This window comes from Lepidochelys olivacea, assembly GCF_965140295.1.
Source record: "Lepidochelys olivacea isolate rLepOli2 genome assembly, chromosome: 2".
In the NCBI taxonomy this organism is placed as follows: domain Eukaryota; kingdom Metazoa; phylum Chordata; order Testudines; family Cheloniidae; genus Lepidochelys; species Lepidochelys olivacea.
In genome coordinates this window covers 200,361,335-200,378,293 of record NC_140412.1, presented here as the reverse complement: position 1 = coordinate 200,378,293, position 16,959 = coordinate 200,361,335, and the positions used below count along the sequence as shown (strand labels likewise).

Sequence of the window (16,959 nt, the reverse complement as noted above, 5' to 3'; positions counted from 1 at the left end):
GTTGGTTTTGGATTCACTATCTATCAGTGAAATTTATTAATAAGCAGAGAAAGATTCTAAATTTTCCTATGCAAGTCTAGTAGACGCTCACTGACTTGCACACCCCACAGTTTGAACACGAATAAATGGTTGTATTTTCTCACTGCTCAGAAAAGATATTATAGCAAAAAGTTATAGTTGAATCTCATGTTTCTAAGACTTCAATCCTACTACAATATAACAAATTATTAACTACACCTGTCAAATGAGTGAATAATGTATATTTGGTGCTGGAGTATACTCTTTTTACTGTTTGTTTGCTTACTTAATTTACAAAATTCAGTAATTTGCAATGTGTCTCTGTCATAAATATAAAGGGAAGGGTAAACCCCTTTGAAATCCCTCCTGGCCAGGGGAAAGCTCCTCTCACCTGTAAAGGGTTAAGAAGCTAAAGGTAACCTCGCTGGCACCTGACCAAAATGACCAATGAGGAGACAAGATACTTTCAAAAGCTGGGAGGAGGGAGAGAAACAAAGGGTTTGTGGGTCTGTCTGTAGTCGTCTTGGCCAGGGACAGAACAGGAATGGAGTCTTAGAACTTTTAGTAAGTAATCTAGCTAGGTATGTGTTAGATTATGATTTCTTTAAATGGCTGAGAAAAGAATTGTGCTGAATAGAATAACTATTTCTGTCTGTGTATCTTTTTTGTAACTTAAGGTTTTGCCTAGAGGGGTTCTCTATGTTTTTGAATCTAATTACCCTGTAAGATATATACCATCCTGATTTTACTGGGGGGATTTCTTTATTTCTATTTACTTCTATTTTTTATTAAAAGTCTTCTTGTAAAACACTGAATGCTTTTTCATTGTTCTCAGATCCAAGGGTTTGGGTTTGTGGTCACCTATGCAAATTGGTGAGGCTTTTTATCCAACATTTCCCAGGAAAGGGGGGGGTGCAAGTGTTGGGAGGATTGTTCATTGTTCTTAAGATCCAAGGGTCTGGGTCTGTAGTCACCTAGGCAAATTGGTGAGGCTTTTTACCAAACCTTGTCCAGGAAGTGGGGTGCAAGGTTTTGGGAAGTATTTTGGGGGGAAGGACGCGTCCAAACAGCTCTTCCCCAGTAACCAGTATTAGTTTGGTGGTGGTAGCGGCCATTCCAAGGATAACGGGGGTAATATTTTGTACCTTGGGGAAGTTTTGACCTAAGCTGGTAAAGATAAGCTTAGGAGGTTTTTCATGCAGGTCCCCACATCTGTACCCTAGAGTTCAGAGTGGGGGAGGAACCTTGACAGTCTCCCATGCAGTACTGCAAACTAGTGAGGTCCTAAATTATGAGAAGAGAGGGCTATTGGACTCCAAGAACCAGAGGACACAGGAAACTGATTAAAGGAAGAGTACTGTATAAAAGGTGAATTAAGCAAAGCCACAGAGGGGAAAATGGAAACAACAGAACAAATGTTAGCTCCACGGTGATGATGATGAACAAGAATGACTTAAAAGCATTTGTAGATTTCAGCACAAGATCAGCAGCAGTTTCTCGATAGCCCACCACTGAGGGTACGTATACACTGCAGTTAGACAACCATGGCTGGCCCGTGCCAGCTGCCTCGGGCTCACAGAGCATGGGTTGTGGGGCTGTTCAATTGCAGTGTAGACATTCCAGCTCAGACTGCAGCCCAAGCTCTAGGACCCTCCCACCTCACAGAGTCCCAGAGCTCAGGCTGCAGCCCAAGCTCGGATGTCCACATTGCAATTAAACAGCCCCTTAGCTTGAGACAGCTTGTGCAGGCAGCTGCGGGTTTTAATTGCAGTTTAGATGTACCCTCAGGGACCTGGGGTGGGGGCAGGAGGGTGAGGGAGTTGCTGAAGGTTGAATGGAACTAAGGACATTCAATGGGCAGTCAGTCACTTTCCCACAATCTCTAATCTACCCACTGGCCCACACATCTGTGGTGATCCGTACACTTGAAACTGCACTTGACTTCAAGGCCTTTGCCACATTTTCATGCAGTTCAGTGAATGACTAGGGGACTGCATTTGTTCAGAAATGCTTTCTGGATTGTCAGGGTGCAGTAACCTGAAACGTTGCGGTAGAAAGGGCCCTTGCAGGTAGACAATAGCTGCGATGCTGAGGTCCCTGCTTTGTAAAATGAGAGGAACTGAAGCAGCACCACAGCCACTTGCCTTTCCAATGTGTCCATCAATTAAGAGCATGCTGACATTACAAGAGAAAAACAGGACTTCTCATATGCTCTGTTTCCCCTGGTTCCTTCCCTCCTCCAATGGTTGACTTTATGTGCCCATATTGTACCCTGGAATGCATCAGATTAAAGGAGCCATGCTAAAATGGCATGCCACTCTCCCATGCTGACAGTAAGTTCATCTGTTTGGCTAACTTGGCAATTTTACAAAGTTGTGCTGTAAAACTCATTTAATAAAGAGCACTGCATTAATGCAAATCTCTCCCAGTGCCTGTAATACACACCCTGGATCATTACTGAAGCCAGATCCATCTTTCTAAAATGTGAATGAAGACAAACATGTCCCTGATGCACTGGAATTACTTCAGTACTTCCTTGCTACAACTACAGAGTTGGACTCAATGGCTAAATAGACTTAATAGCTTCTTATTTTTAAAAAATGAACCACAAAACGTGAATTTTCCATTCAGCAAAGAGAGAACATACCAGCTGATCTAGTTCTCTCAATGCAGCAAAACTTCACTGAATCATCAAGAGTTTGTGTTGTGCAACAGTGAACCCAATATTTTTAAATCTTATTTGAATAGACCTAAATACAGTGTATGCATCAGAGTGTTCTTCCACCACTGAACTCAAGTCTAACCCAGTATATGAACTAGAACGAAAGGCACATTTATTTTAAGATGCCAGTGTGCTACCTAGACAAAGTACAGAATTGTCTATGGAGACTGGAAATAATTATGTAAACAAAGACCACAAAACAAGATTTTCAATAACTTTTGAACTCAGTCAGATATCCTCAGTCTTTTTAATATGAATACAAAATTCTGGCCCAGCAGTGCATTTGCAATGAGTCACAAGAACACCCCTGACCACAACTCAACTGCATTTCACTTTCATTTATTTTTGAGTGCTATCATGCTCCCATAGTAATGCTATTTGAAAACACCAAGAAATGCCATCTACGATCCTTCATGATTTTCTCAATTAACCGCCCCACATCTGATACCTTTGTTCAATAGAATAGTTTTTTCTTTCGTCCTGAAGACTATTTCATTTACATTAAGTTCCTGAGCTACGAACTTTCCTTCAGAAGGAAGCAGTAACAATTTGATGCCTCAAGTAAATTTGATAATGGAGCCCGCAATTTTCTCTCACTGCACAAGAAAAAATGCTCGTTCAGAATTGAGATGCCATTCTTCAGAACTGAGATATCCTTTAACAGTGACTTTGTGGTAGTAGCTGATGATTTAAGGAGTCTATTCTGAACAATTGATTCTTTACCCCACAACCCTTTTGTTCCCATTTCTTTCTCTTTTGAGTGTTATGAATAGCGTTGCTACATTTTCCCATTTGAAGATCAATATACTAGAACGCTAAGAAATCCTCTAGTAAATCCTGAAAGTTTGGATTTCCACCCAACATAGAAAACCCCTCAACCACATGCAGGAAGAAAGAACATCTAGAGTTAACCAAATGCAAACCAAACTGAACAGATCATCCACCTCCCTTGTTTATAAAATGCTGAAGTTGTGGCTGCCTACAAGTCCAAGTAGTTAAAAACACTATGAAGGCATGATCGAAAGCCCACTGAAGTCAAGGCGAGTTTTTCTACTGACTTCACTCGTCTTTGGCTTATGCCCCACATTCAGAACTAAATAATTTCTAGTTTGTTGTGAAATAATTCTGATAACTAGTATTGTGGCTATGTTACTGATAAAATCTTGAACATTTAACATACACTTTAAAAATGTACTGTGTCTGAGAAGAGAACGAATGACAAACAATACTCACCATTATACAGTGAAAAACTTGTCAGACAATTAACATTTCTAAAACTAAGAGAGACAAGGTGGGTGCGGCAATCTCTTTTATTAAATCAATTGTTCATGGAAGATACAAGCTTTTGAGCTACACAAGAAAGCTGGTCTCTTCCGTCAATGGATGTTGGTCCAATAAAAAAAAAAATACTACCTCATCCACCTTGTCTCTCTCATATCCTGGGACCAACATGGCTACAGCACTGCAAACAACAATTTATAAAAATATATATTTTTAAAAGGTCCTTCTATTTTTGCCTTCATCAGATGCACCATATTTACACTTGAGTCACCACTAACCTGGAACTCTTCTCCACTTCTTTCCTCCCATCTCCTACCATGAAATCATGAATCTCATCTCTATGAATAAGAGCATCTCCATTCCTGAGCTCCCTCCAAGTTCTGTCAGTCTTAACCCAAAACTTTTTCTTCTTTTATGTGAAGTCTGCTAGTGGAAAGTTGCAAACCCCTTCTCCCCTATCCCCCGCCCTCCACACACATTCCAAATGTAGTTCATCTCACTAACCTTACTTTGTAATACCCACAGTGATGGTGCTTCAATGTCCTCTCTGAAAATTATTCCATTATCAAACTCAACTCGCTGTTAGACAGCTTTTCCTAATTTCTAATTTAAACTGCTGTGGTCACCATTAAAATATCAGCATTTACCAAACACTGGGTACCTGGTATAGCACAAAATGTTTCTGTATGTCTCTATACTTACAACAGTAAACAACTGCATTATCTCAGACACATGGAGTCCGGCGCTGCACCAACCCGACCCCATATTAAGCTCATGTTGCCACTGCAAAAACTCTGTTAATATGTGCTTTTATTCTAGATGACCATGGCCCCATTACTGAGGAAAATAATAGGAGTAATCTGTATATAGAGCATGCTCAAAACCTGTTGATGGTTCAAAGGGCATGCATATTGAAATACAAGGATCAAATCATCTCATCCCCTAGGCCTCCTTCTGGAATACCCCTTTTATTAGGCTTTGAAGCATATCCAGAATTGGAGTAGAAAATTCTGTCTCTTGACATTTTTTGGCGATCACATACTGCAACCCACCAGTCAGTATTTTACGCATAGCTTTAGGTCATTACTCCTTGTTATAGCATGTTGTCCAAAATAACACCAATTCCTTCCATAGATGCTAGATCATCTAGGTTCAATAGGTGCATTAAGGATGGAGGATCTGATCCTAATCTCATTTAGACCTATTTTCCACCAGCATGACTCCACTGACTTCAGTGAAGTTACTCCTTGTTTAAGTGAGATCAGAATCAGGCTTACAGTGTCAGTCTTACTGTTGAATTTCCTTGCTTTTATTATTTAGGTCAAATTTTCAATATTGTAGAAAAGATTTTGTACGATATATAAATAACATTTAAGAAAGTGCTTGGATATTAAAGTTAATAATATAATGTACACTCATAGCAATGAGCCTACCATGTTAATAGAAAAGGATCAGAGCTCTATATATTTTTTCTGTACAATATATCAGGTTCCCTCTTGACAGTAAATAAAATTATTCTTCAATAAACCCCTTAAAAGCCATTTCTCCTCATTTGCTCACTGAAGAATCTGCTGTCTTCAGTCCAATAAAATTAGGATGCACTTAATAGCAGATAAGAATTGAAGAGCCTCTCCTCCTATACTATCCAAGGATTCAAATGCAGGGCCCCAAGCAAAGCTGTATATCTCCAAACATTTTCAATATTCTGCAAAGTGGTTTACAATTAATTGGGAGTTCTATTTTATCTGCTGAAAATTTACCCTATATGGTCTAATGGTATAGTAGTTTCAGATACACCAGACCTGAAATAGCTCTTGTTCAAAGAATGGCATTTACAAGACATTGTCAGAATAACTGGAAAAAATTCTCACTGTATTTTAGGGAGAAATTAAGGATTTCCTAATTAGACCACATAGGCGGCTTGGCAACCATCACATATAAACTACTAAATACCTTTAGTATGAACTGCAAGTCATTGAATAAATTAGGCTAAATCATGAAGCCATCATTCAGACAAATAAGAGTTTTGTCTTGAGTAAGGACTGAGTAAAAACTGAACAAGAACTTCGGGATCTGGCTATTTAAAATTATTATTATGTATTGCAAATGTGCATGTCACTTAATCAGCTGCACTCTGCCCACTGTCTAATCAATTTCTTCAGGGATTAATTCAAAGACTCTTACTTTTTCAGATGATATCATTCAGTCACCATAAAACAGTAGCAACCTACCTCAGTGACAGTATTGAAAATTCCACAGAATCACAGAAGATTAGGGTTGGAAGAGACCTCAGGAGGTCATCTAGTCCAACCCCCGGCTCAAAGCAGGATCAACCCATGTCTGTGGCAGCCTATATTGTATAAAGCAGCGGTTCTCAAACTTAAACAACTCAAGGACCCCCATTTTGATTTTAAAATTTTCAGGGACCCCCAAGTCCCCTCGCTCAGCCTTGCCCTGCCCCCTTCCCTGAGGCCATGCCCCTGCCTGCCCCCTTCTCCAAGGCCACACCCCCACTCACTCCATCCCCCCTCCCTCCATCACTCGTTCTCCCCACCCTCACTCACTTTCATCAGGCTGGAGCAGGGGGTTGGTGTGCAGGCTATGGGAAGGAGAAGATTAGGGTGCAGGAGGACGGTATGGGCTCTGGGAGGCAGTTTGGGTGCGGGATGGGGTGAGGGGTCTGGGAGGGAATTTGGGTGCAGGCTCTGGGCTGGGGCAGGGGGTTGGGGTGCGGGAGGCAGTGAGGGGGACGGCGCTTACCTTGGGTGACTCCCAAAAGCAACTGGCACATCCTTCTAGCAACAGCTCGTAGTTGAGGGGCCTGGGGGGTTTCTGCGCGCTGCCCCTGCCCGCAGGCACCACCCCCATAGCTCCCATTGGCTGCAGGGACATGCTGGCCACTTCCAGGAGTGGTGCAGACCCAAAGTCCCTGCTCCTCCCGCTCCCTCCTAGCACCTCCTTCAGGCCAGGGAACAGCTGGAGGTGCTGGGAGGGAAGGAGAGGAATTGAGGGAGGGAGGAGGGGGAGGAGTTGATTAGCAGGGCCCACAGAACCTCTGGAGTACCCTTGGGGACCCCCAGGGGTCCATGGACCCTGTTTGAGAAACTCTGGTATAAGGACCTTTGTTCACAGATACTCAGATTTCTAATCCGACTTCCCGCATGGCACAGACCACAGAACCTCACACACTAATTTCTGTAAGAAGCCCAATAATTTGTGGTTGAACTAGGGAATATCTTTCAGAAAGATAATCAATCTTGATTTAATAACTCGAAGTGATGAATAATCTACCGCATTAATTGGTAAATTGTTCCAGTGGTTAATTACACTCACTGTTAAAAATGTGTGCTTTTTATTTCCAGTATGAATTTATCTTGCTTCAGATGTCAGCTATTGAATCTTCTTTAGTTTAGATTAAAGAGGCCTCTAATGTCAAATATCTTCTCCCTGTGTAGGTACTCAGAGACAGACTTGGCAGAATTCAATATTTATATTTTTTGTAATTTTGACGAAGTGTTTATTTTAAGCATTTTTCCCCTATTTTTACCATTTTAAATTTTCACATTGTGGGGAGGTGTCAATAATGGTGTAATACTGCCATTACAACACATTTTATGCACATTAAGTTCTCAAACAGCATTTTTCTCATCTTGTCTATCTGTAAATTCCAACCATCATCTAAGGAAATATTTTTTCATTGGTTTGTGTGTTCATGGTGAAATTGATGTTTACTGACATTTACTGATGAAAAGTCTAATCCTTCCAAACCTATTTATAGACCATAATCAAGTTGCCTCTTAAAATTGTCTTCAGGAAGTTAAATAGATTGAGTTCCTTAAGCCTGCTGGAGTTTCAAGCATGTTTAACAAGTTACAACTCGGAATGGAAGGACCAGGTTAGGCTGCTGCTGGTCTGGGACAGCTGCTGTGATGTGTTGTTACAGGGGGATTGTGTGGTCTTAGGCAACTGAAGAGGGATTACAACTCAGTACCCAGAATCCTCAATTCAAATAAATGTCAGAGAAAAGGTATTAAAAACATTTGTATCAAGTTTTCTAATATCGAGTGTACTATTTCCCGTCCCCTTGCAGGCACAGATTTCTCTGGCTACCAGAAGTAATGGTATTTTCCATTCCCAAGCCCTCGTATATTTGGGGAAATGAAAATGGGATACAGAATATGGGATTTATCTTCAGTCTACCAGGTCACTTCAAAATCAGCCCAGGATGGTAGTTACCAAAAATTGTTGACCTCTAAAGGCTACTTGGTGTCCTGTGGTAAACACATTGGTGGTCTCATGGGAGTGTCCAATAATCGGATGTCAGCATCACAAAAAACATTATTAAACAGGACTAACAAGCTCTTTTCTTGGCTGTCCCAGGACAGACGCTCAGGAGTGAACAGAGGGGGAGATTGAACCATTTCCATTCATGATCCCACCAGAAAACTGAGAAAATTTATTGGGTCAATGTGAGAAAACTTCCGCTGCTGTTGTAATGTAATATTAATTAGTGATTTCTGCCAAGGACAACGGTCTTAAGGAGAGTATTCTTGTTTGGATGCACACGGGTCTATTTACTCATGTAACTTTCATTAGCATTCATGGATGTTATACACACTAGTAACCATGCAACAAGGCAAGTACATATAAACGTCTCAAAACACAAAGACTTTCTGGGCACAAAGTCATATCTTTTAATGGCAACAGCATTGTATTTCATTTTCAGACTGCAAAACAACTCTCTTTTCAGGCAAACAAGTTAACCGTCAAAATAGCAGAAATTGTACCATACACTGGAAAAAATATTTTTCACTTGATGGCTTAGGACCAAACAAGTTTCAAAATCTGGGCAGTCAGCCTGCTGGGATTTAGAAACTTCACTAGGGAGAGGAACAAAACAAAAACATGCCGCAACATCTGAACCAAATCATCATATTAGTGGATGTAATGACTTCCCCTTTTCAATCTATACTTTAACATATTGACTCAATCTAACTAGTATCAACCCTAAAATGTTGGACAGTTTTGTTAAAAAAATCAGCAGAATTACCTGAATATTTCACTGGAAATAGTATAATGAAATGTTACCTCATTAGAACTTCATTTTCAATACCTTTGCTGAAAAGAGTAAAGAAATCCTGTATTAAAGATCCATTCTGTAAAAGGTCTTTTCTGAAACTATTCACTAAATACATAAAACTACATTTTCTCACGTCAGAGTTAAAATTATTCTCAACAACTTTATATGGAAATATTGTGTAAATCTTTTAACAAATTTTTAAAATATTGTGAGAATATGAAAACAATTCATGTCATTGATCTAATTTGTAATCTGAACCCAGGCTGTTCATACACAGTTCATGGCTTTGTTTTCACGCCAAGTGATATTTTTATACCTGTATAGCAGTAGAGCCCCATCGTATGAGGTGCTGTAAGAGACAGACCCTGCCTGGAAGACGTAACAATTCACGAATACTTGGCACTTTTTAAGAGAAACCTGTGTGAAAATGTACTGTACATATGTATACTGCTGTTAGCCTCAGCCTGCATCTTAAGTGAGTTAAGGTAAATGCCTCACAATGACAAAGGTATGGAAAATTCAACCCATTTCAAACTCTCTTGGTCATCTCAGGTAGTTCAGCATGAATTATGAAATGTGGGTGGTTATACAACTATTAATTTCACTGACCTTTTAGTTTTCTGTGAACTTTGGCTAGCTTACTCTATTTGAGCTAAGAAATACGCAAGATATCAGTGTTATGACTTGTGGGCCCAATTCTGATCCCTTTGAAGTAAATGGGAGTTTTTATCACCATTAACATTCATGAGAACAGTATCAAGCCTTTTATCTTTACTCATTTTCTACATTAGCATAATATATATTGCAACATGGAAAAAACCCGAAAGCCAGATCAGATAAAATTTGGCAATGATTGTAACGTGTCTGGTGCAAAGAAAAAAAGGCAAATGAGAATGGCAATGAATTGTGAGCAAACCAAAGCTTCTCAGCCTCCAGCACCTACAGTATGTCTCATTAACCACCAATAATTCCATTTGTAATTTAATATGTAAAGAAAACACAAGTAAAAATAATTCCCATCCCTTTTCTCAAGACTGAATTTAAAGCTTGGCCTCAAAGCATGGGATCAATATAATCACACTGTTCAACAACTGAAGTTCCATCTTCTTCTTCTGACTTTAATAATGCGATTCTTAGATGGCTGGGCTGAGCTTATCAATGTAAGGCATATTACCCTATACCAGAATCAGCTCCTGCCATAACTTATAGCCTCTTTAACTACTGCTTTGTAAAAGGCCTTTAAAAATCTATCTAGCACAGAAATAGAATATAAACTTAAAGAAACAGATTCTTGAAGTGGAAGAATTCAGGAAGTCAAATATACAGTTTGAGAAAAGGTATAAGATCTCATTTTTATGGTCCAGATCCTCAGCTGGTGGAAACCAGTAATTTACATGTACACAAAACTTACAAATATTTCCAACACAGATCCCAAGGAAAAGGAGTAACAACAGGTCCATTTCTTTACTCAAGAAAGATTATAAAAATATTGTGGGTGTATTCCAGCAGCACTAAGCACCCACAGGTTCTTCTGAAAAACAGGCATGATACTTACAAAATTAACAGCTAACAGATTACTTGATTCATACTTCCCAGTAAGGCTTTAGGTCTGGGATACCAGCTATAGACACCTTAAGGAGGGTTTTGCACACATTACGGAAATCAAGAAATAAATTCAACAGTCACTGTAACACTGGATACTACCCATAGCTTTGATAAGATTGAGTTGGATTTATTCTAGCATGAGCCAAATCTTGCTCTCCCTTCTCACGCAAAACACCCACTGAAGTCATGCACAGTGTAACTGAGGACATAACGCATCCCAGATTCTTTACAACTGGCTGACCAACCTTGATAAGAAAGTGGTCCCTCGCACAGAGTAAACACAGAACATGTGCTGAATTCTCCTTTGTGGACAAGGAATGGAGTACCTTGCTGGATATACTATTTCAACTACTGGGCCAGTAAGGAAGCAAGCCTGGGGATGAAGGATGGTCTTTTAGTAAGACACGGTGCTGGAAGTCAAAAGAATTGGGTTCTGTTCCAAGCTGTCACAGATTTCCTTTGTGACATGAGGGAAGTTGCTTTATTCTGTGCTTCAGTTTCCTAAGGGGTAATAATACCTACCTTATGTAGGTGTTACAAGGTGGGAGAACTTTGAGATCAGTGAATGGACTTTATTATTAATCATCATTATCATTTAACCCTTCCTGCACACCACACCCCCTCCCACACTCCACATAAACTAGCTACATCAGATGCCAGAGGGATTTAGAAAGTAATAATTAGAAGTACCAATTTATATTGGTATATGGTCACCCAGGAACTTATATCAATAGATTCTGGGCTTGTGGTGTGATCCATAGCTTTTGAAGCAAAGCTGTGATAAAAATGATTCACACCATAAATACACTTACAGCCAGCAGTGCTTGAAGACACATCTAACTGATGCTGCATACTTTTAAAAGAGGAGTTAAAATTGATTATGGATGGTTTTAGATCTACCAGAAAATATCCTAATGTACTGAAAGATAAAGCTAGGCTTACACTGAGTGAACAGATCCAGATAACAGACCTCATCTGATCCAGATGTTTATTAAAGGGCAGGCTGGATTAGGGCAACCTACGACCAAAGGTGCATCCCACTATGCCCTCCCCCTCCCCTCTCCCCCCCAAACCCACTCCCTCCTTAAGCTGGTGAGGTCAGGAGCCACTCACACAAGAGCTATCTTCTGGAGGAGGGAGGACCCCACAACTGCACCTCTTGATGCAGGTTGGGGCCTCTCTGTCTTCAGATGAGAGACACGCTGTCTTCTACCCAGGTGCAAGGGATTTTCAGCTGCACCTCACCTGAAGACTCTATGTGTGGGGGTTTCCACCAACCAACCACCCCAGCAGAGGGTTGTGTGTGGGCCCTCCTGCTACCCCAGCAGAGGGCTCTGTGTGTGCAAACCTCCTGACAGCCCAGGAGAGGGCTACATGTGGGCATTTAAAAGTCACATGCAATATTAATGATAACAGTACACCATGCTCTCATGCTTGGCGATATTATGTTCCCTCATAGGGAGGGGAAGAATTCTACAACCAGAGCTCATAGATTTCCTTCAGATATTCAGATATGTCACATTTCTTTGATCAACAAAGTACTTTTTCTTCTAACTGTATTCCAGGATATGCGCCATCAAATGTATTAACTTAGAATCATTCTGCCATGTATTGGGCTTCCAATTAAATATATCTTAAAAGTCCATTAAGTACAACTTAGAGAAACAAAAGCAATTGATTGCTGCCAACACTAAGCAACAAAGATCCTTTACATTCAGCAAGAATTTAATGTACAGCAAGGCATTTGACATTGTCCTTTCAATTCATCTTAGGAAAATAATAAATCCCTTTATAAGCTCAGGGCTTTTCTGAACATCTCTTTATAAACCACTTTCATAAATTGTAAAAAACTCATTATTAGCAAAACAAATGCCAGAAATTGTTCCTATGAAGGCACTTTGCTACCCGCCCAGTTTACAAATTTACTTACAAAAGCCCCATGATCCATCTTACTCCTGTTGAAATTAATGGGAGTTTTGTCATGGACTCCAGTTTGTGAGGAGCAAGCCCAAATAAAATATTACAGTATAACATTGTAAACATTGTTATTTTTATGCAGTTGGCAGAGGGAAGATCTTGATCTGTTGCAATTTTGTTGCTAGTCCTCCGGAGGATTAGCACTGCTCAACTAACCAGTTGCAGCCTTCTAATCATATCTATACTGCATGTAAATATGTTAGTGGTGCAGGAAAATTTGTTCCTTCTACCAGGTTGAGAAAATAAATTGAATTGCATTGAGATCTAAAAATACGAAGACCATAGTCTTGTTTTAATCCGTATTGTTTCATGATTTTATGTTGTACATTAAATCCTGCGAAGGAGGAGGTACAACAACATAGCTCAGCAATAACCATAACTTCCTATATAGCCACATAACAAATATACTCAAATCGCTAAAAATGGGGTTTTACTCTAGCATCTCTCTCAGCCATGTCCATCAAGTGATCACGGTGTGTTAACCATTTGCTAGGTGATAAAAGAAAAGGCATCAATGAAGACTTTACATAATGCAGATATTATTGCCACATTCTGCTAGGAGGTCTTTGAGCAAAGAGCCAAGTGAATGTATCAGGGCAGTATTTTTCCATTTATTCATACAAGGAAGCATCACCTCTATTCTCACTCAAGTCCCCTCATTCCACATTCACTTCTGAATCCAATTAAAAAAATGCTTTCTTTGTTTTTGAAATCCTCCACTGACTACTCTCCCTCTTTGTTTTCCTCTTGGTTCCTCCTCATGATCTCATCACATTGATGAGATCAATGCAAATCAATCCGGGGGCAGAGACACAATATCTCTCTCAAAGTTACTAAAACAGCTTAAAAGTCCTAGTCTTCTAGTCAGATTCATGTCATGTAGCATTTATGTTCATTTACTCTGGCACAAATCCTGGTTAAAGGCTCTGCTGGTGGAAAGACCAGGAGACTAGCTGAGCAACGGGGCTGCACATGAACCCACTGGAAGCCAACACAGCCCAAGAAGTGGATGATAGTAACTAGAAAAGGAGAATAGTCAGGGTGACTGAGAATGTACTAATTCAGGGACAAACTCCTGCTCCCAGTTAAGATTCCCACCAGTGGAAAATCCAAGGAAAGGCAGCAGTAGAAACCTCACCTGAGCTGCCTCAAGCTAATTCTCCCTTAAGATGCAAGGAACTTCTTTGGTACTGAGACATAATTTAATTCTTCCTGTTCCAGCTTTACTGAGTCAGGCCTATTAGATTTCACTGTTCCAGAATATGCATGACAGAGAACACTACAGAATGAAGATTGCTCATACAGATGGTGAGAGGGGACTGCAGCAGTTTGCAAGCTGTGCCTTGCCACTCTGTGAAGTGAAAAGCTCTGGGTTTAAAGCCCTGGCATGCCGAAACTCTAGATTGTGACATGCCTTTTACTTCTCTGAAATGCACACTGCAATCCACGAAATGCTCAAGCTTTTCTGAAAAATGACACTGTCTATACTAGCAATGTATTGCTAGGCTGTATGCATATTTGTTTGAAACAAATATAAATATGTATGTTGGACTAAGCTCTTTGGATCCAGCAGATGCATCTGAAGAATGTTTACTTCTCATACAATGCTAATCACGATTATTATGCTGGTTTATGTTATCTCTAGGATCAAAAGCTGGAAAGCCCATTTTTGGATTAGGCTGTAAGGACAAGTTCATGACTAGAAGAGAAAAAACATATAAGAATCCGAACAAAGCATAGGTACGGATTAAAAAATAACCATCGTTGCCAGAAAGCGGAATATGGTAACCCAGCCCATAACTACATAGTTACATACATCTCTGCCAACAGCAAATGGTGTAAGTTCTGCTGCCCATCCAGCATGAGCAGCCAGAGTTCATGTTTCAAGTTATGCCATTTTCTTGAACAAAGAGCTGAATCAGACTCTGAGATGCACATACAAGGATTACACACATTTCTGTTCAACTCTGGTTTTCCTCTCTCTTCAATCTTTATTTATTTCCTTGATTAATCCTAACAAGTTATTTGGAATTCATTTGTTATTGCTTTGGCTGGTTGGCTATCATAGAAGTCACGAATTATGTGGCTTCTTGCTTTTTTCAGGACCTCTATGAGTTCTTGCTATGTAGCTCTCTGCCGGGGTCTGAAGAAGGCACTGCTTCCATCTGAGCAGCCTGTGCCACCTGCAGAGGAATAAAGATGTCATCACTTTTGCTTTGCACATTGCCTGTGACCCCTGCAGGGAGCTGAAGACCCACTGTTGCGAGTGACCGACCCTCTGCAGGGGGTGAAGATACCCATGTATGGCTGAGAATGTGCGGTCTAGTGCCATGCGCCCTGTGAGAAAGCAGAGGATCCACAGCCCCTAACGCTATTCTTCTGTTCCTGGTCCTTTAACCTTTTTTGTGCATTACATAATGTGACCTATAAATTCTTTTTTTTTTAAAGCAAAATCATAACTTTCAAATTTTCCCCATGACAAAGCCTTCATTTTTCACATTCTTTGCCATGACAACCAATCAAGTGCAGAACAGAATCTCGTTGACCCTTTTTTCCTCCCTCTTCCTTCTCTTTTCCCTCAAAGACTCTACTGCGTTTTCTCTTTGACCATCTCCAAATCTTTCTGACCTATGCACGAGAACTGTACAATTGGTCCAGTGATTTCCCCTTTCCTGCACTCTTTGGTTTCAGTAACACATTCACACTGCATTGTAAATTACTTGCAGCATTTCTATTATAAACTCTATTTAAATTTATAGTTGAGGAGATGAAAAGGCATTTTTGCCACCATAATGCAGCTCAGACTTCAAGTTCATTTATGCAGAATTTCTCTATTTTATGCATTTTTAGTTTCTTTTTTTAAAGTTTTCTTTTTTACTTAAAAAGTTAAATTAAATTAAGAGACAACCAGACATGCTTTGTTTTTAAAAGGAAAAATAAAACCTTACTACAAAAATAACTACATCTGTTAAATCCATGTCAATCTCATTTCTCTAATTTTGTTCATATAATTTGATTACTTTTGGCATTAAAATGAAGAGCAAAGGTAAGATTCTGATGCTGAGATTTCATCAGAAGTCAGCACTGCTAAACTGTGCTATTTTGGTCACTCACACAACATTTTTGAAAGCATGTTCTCAGCAGTGGGCATCCATTCTCTCTGGGGAGAACCACTACCATGTGTTCAGGAACCAGCTTTGTTCTTCTGAAACATTTACAAGAATTTCATGCATGTAGGGCCCAATCCAATACCCACTGAAGTCAATGGAAGGACTTCCACTGGACTGAGAAGAAGTGCCCAAACTACAGATGGGCTCGGGATGCTAAATTCAAATCTGGATACAGATTTTCAACAATTCAGTGTTCACACTTTTTCTGATCTGGGTGTTTGCTAAGAAAGATGGGGACAATCAGGGCTAGTCTCAGGGGAAATGGTGCCCTTCCCCTGGCTGCACCTACCCAGGGGCCCCAAACCCCCCGCCCATAGTGTTCTGCTGCGCCATTCCACACAGGGGAATCCTCCCCCACAGAGTGGGGCAGAACCAGGGGGCTGTGGCTCTCTACCAAGGCTCTCTCCTTCCTCCTCCCCTCCCCTACTCCTGCTCTGCAGTGATGTGTAGCTCTTCCCCCTCTCCCCCTGCCCCCCAATCACCTATCCCTCTAGATGAGCAAGCACAGGGACAAACCTTGCGACAGATGATTCTGTGGGGGAGGCCAAAGGGGGAAGATCTCCTGGAAATGGGCAGGCAGGCGTTAGCCCAGCTCTCTACTCAGGCAGCTTCCCCACTGCCATCTGGGCTGAAGTAGGAGAGAGAGACAGGGCAGGGCAGGGCAGGGGACTGCCTGCAGCTTGCTCGGGCTGCAGGAACCAGCATGTGCCGGGGAGGGGGCAGGGATGTGCAGCCACATGCAGCCCCTGGCTGCAGGCCTGAGTGCATGGCAGCGGGGGCTGCAGGGAGGAACAGGGAGCCTCACAGCAGCTCCACAGCCCTGCACCTTCTAAACCCCCCACAGCTGGGCCAGGCTGGGCGTGGCAGTCCCCCTCCATCACTCCCTGGCTGTGTTAGACTCCGGCAGCTGCGCTTCACCCCAGCAAGCCAAGGGAGCTGCTGCTGCCACTGCTGCCATCACCGAGGTGACTTAAACCCTCTTGACCATGGCACCCCCTGATCACGACGCCCTGGGCAGTCACCCACGTTGCCTACCTGTAGGTCCAGCCCTTGAGCCCTGGGGACAACTAGCAAAATTCACATCTAGATGCAGGTTTGCATTTTAA

The 16,959-nt window shown here is 41.1% G+C and overlaps 1 protein-coding gene across 1 annotated transcript in view; it reads right to left on the bottom strand.

Moving 5' to 3' along the window:
- Positions 1-16,959, bottom strand: part of THRB (thyroid hormone receptor beta) — a gene marked incomplete at its 5' end in the record, with an annotated part of 301,539 nt that overhangs the window by 213,937 nt on the left and 70,643 nt on the right. The window contains one exon of the mRNA XM_084619845.1: positions 9,110-9,139. The remainder of the gene's footprint in view (positions 1-9,109; positions 9,140-16,959) is intronic.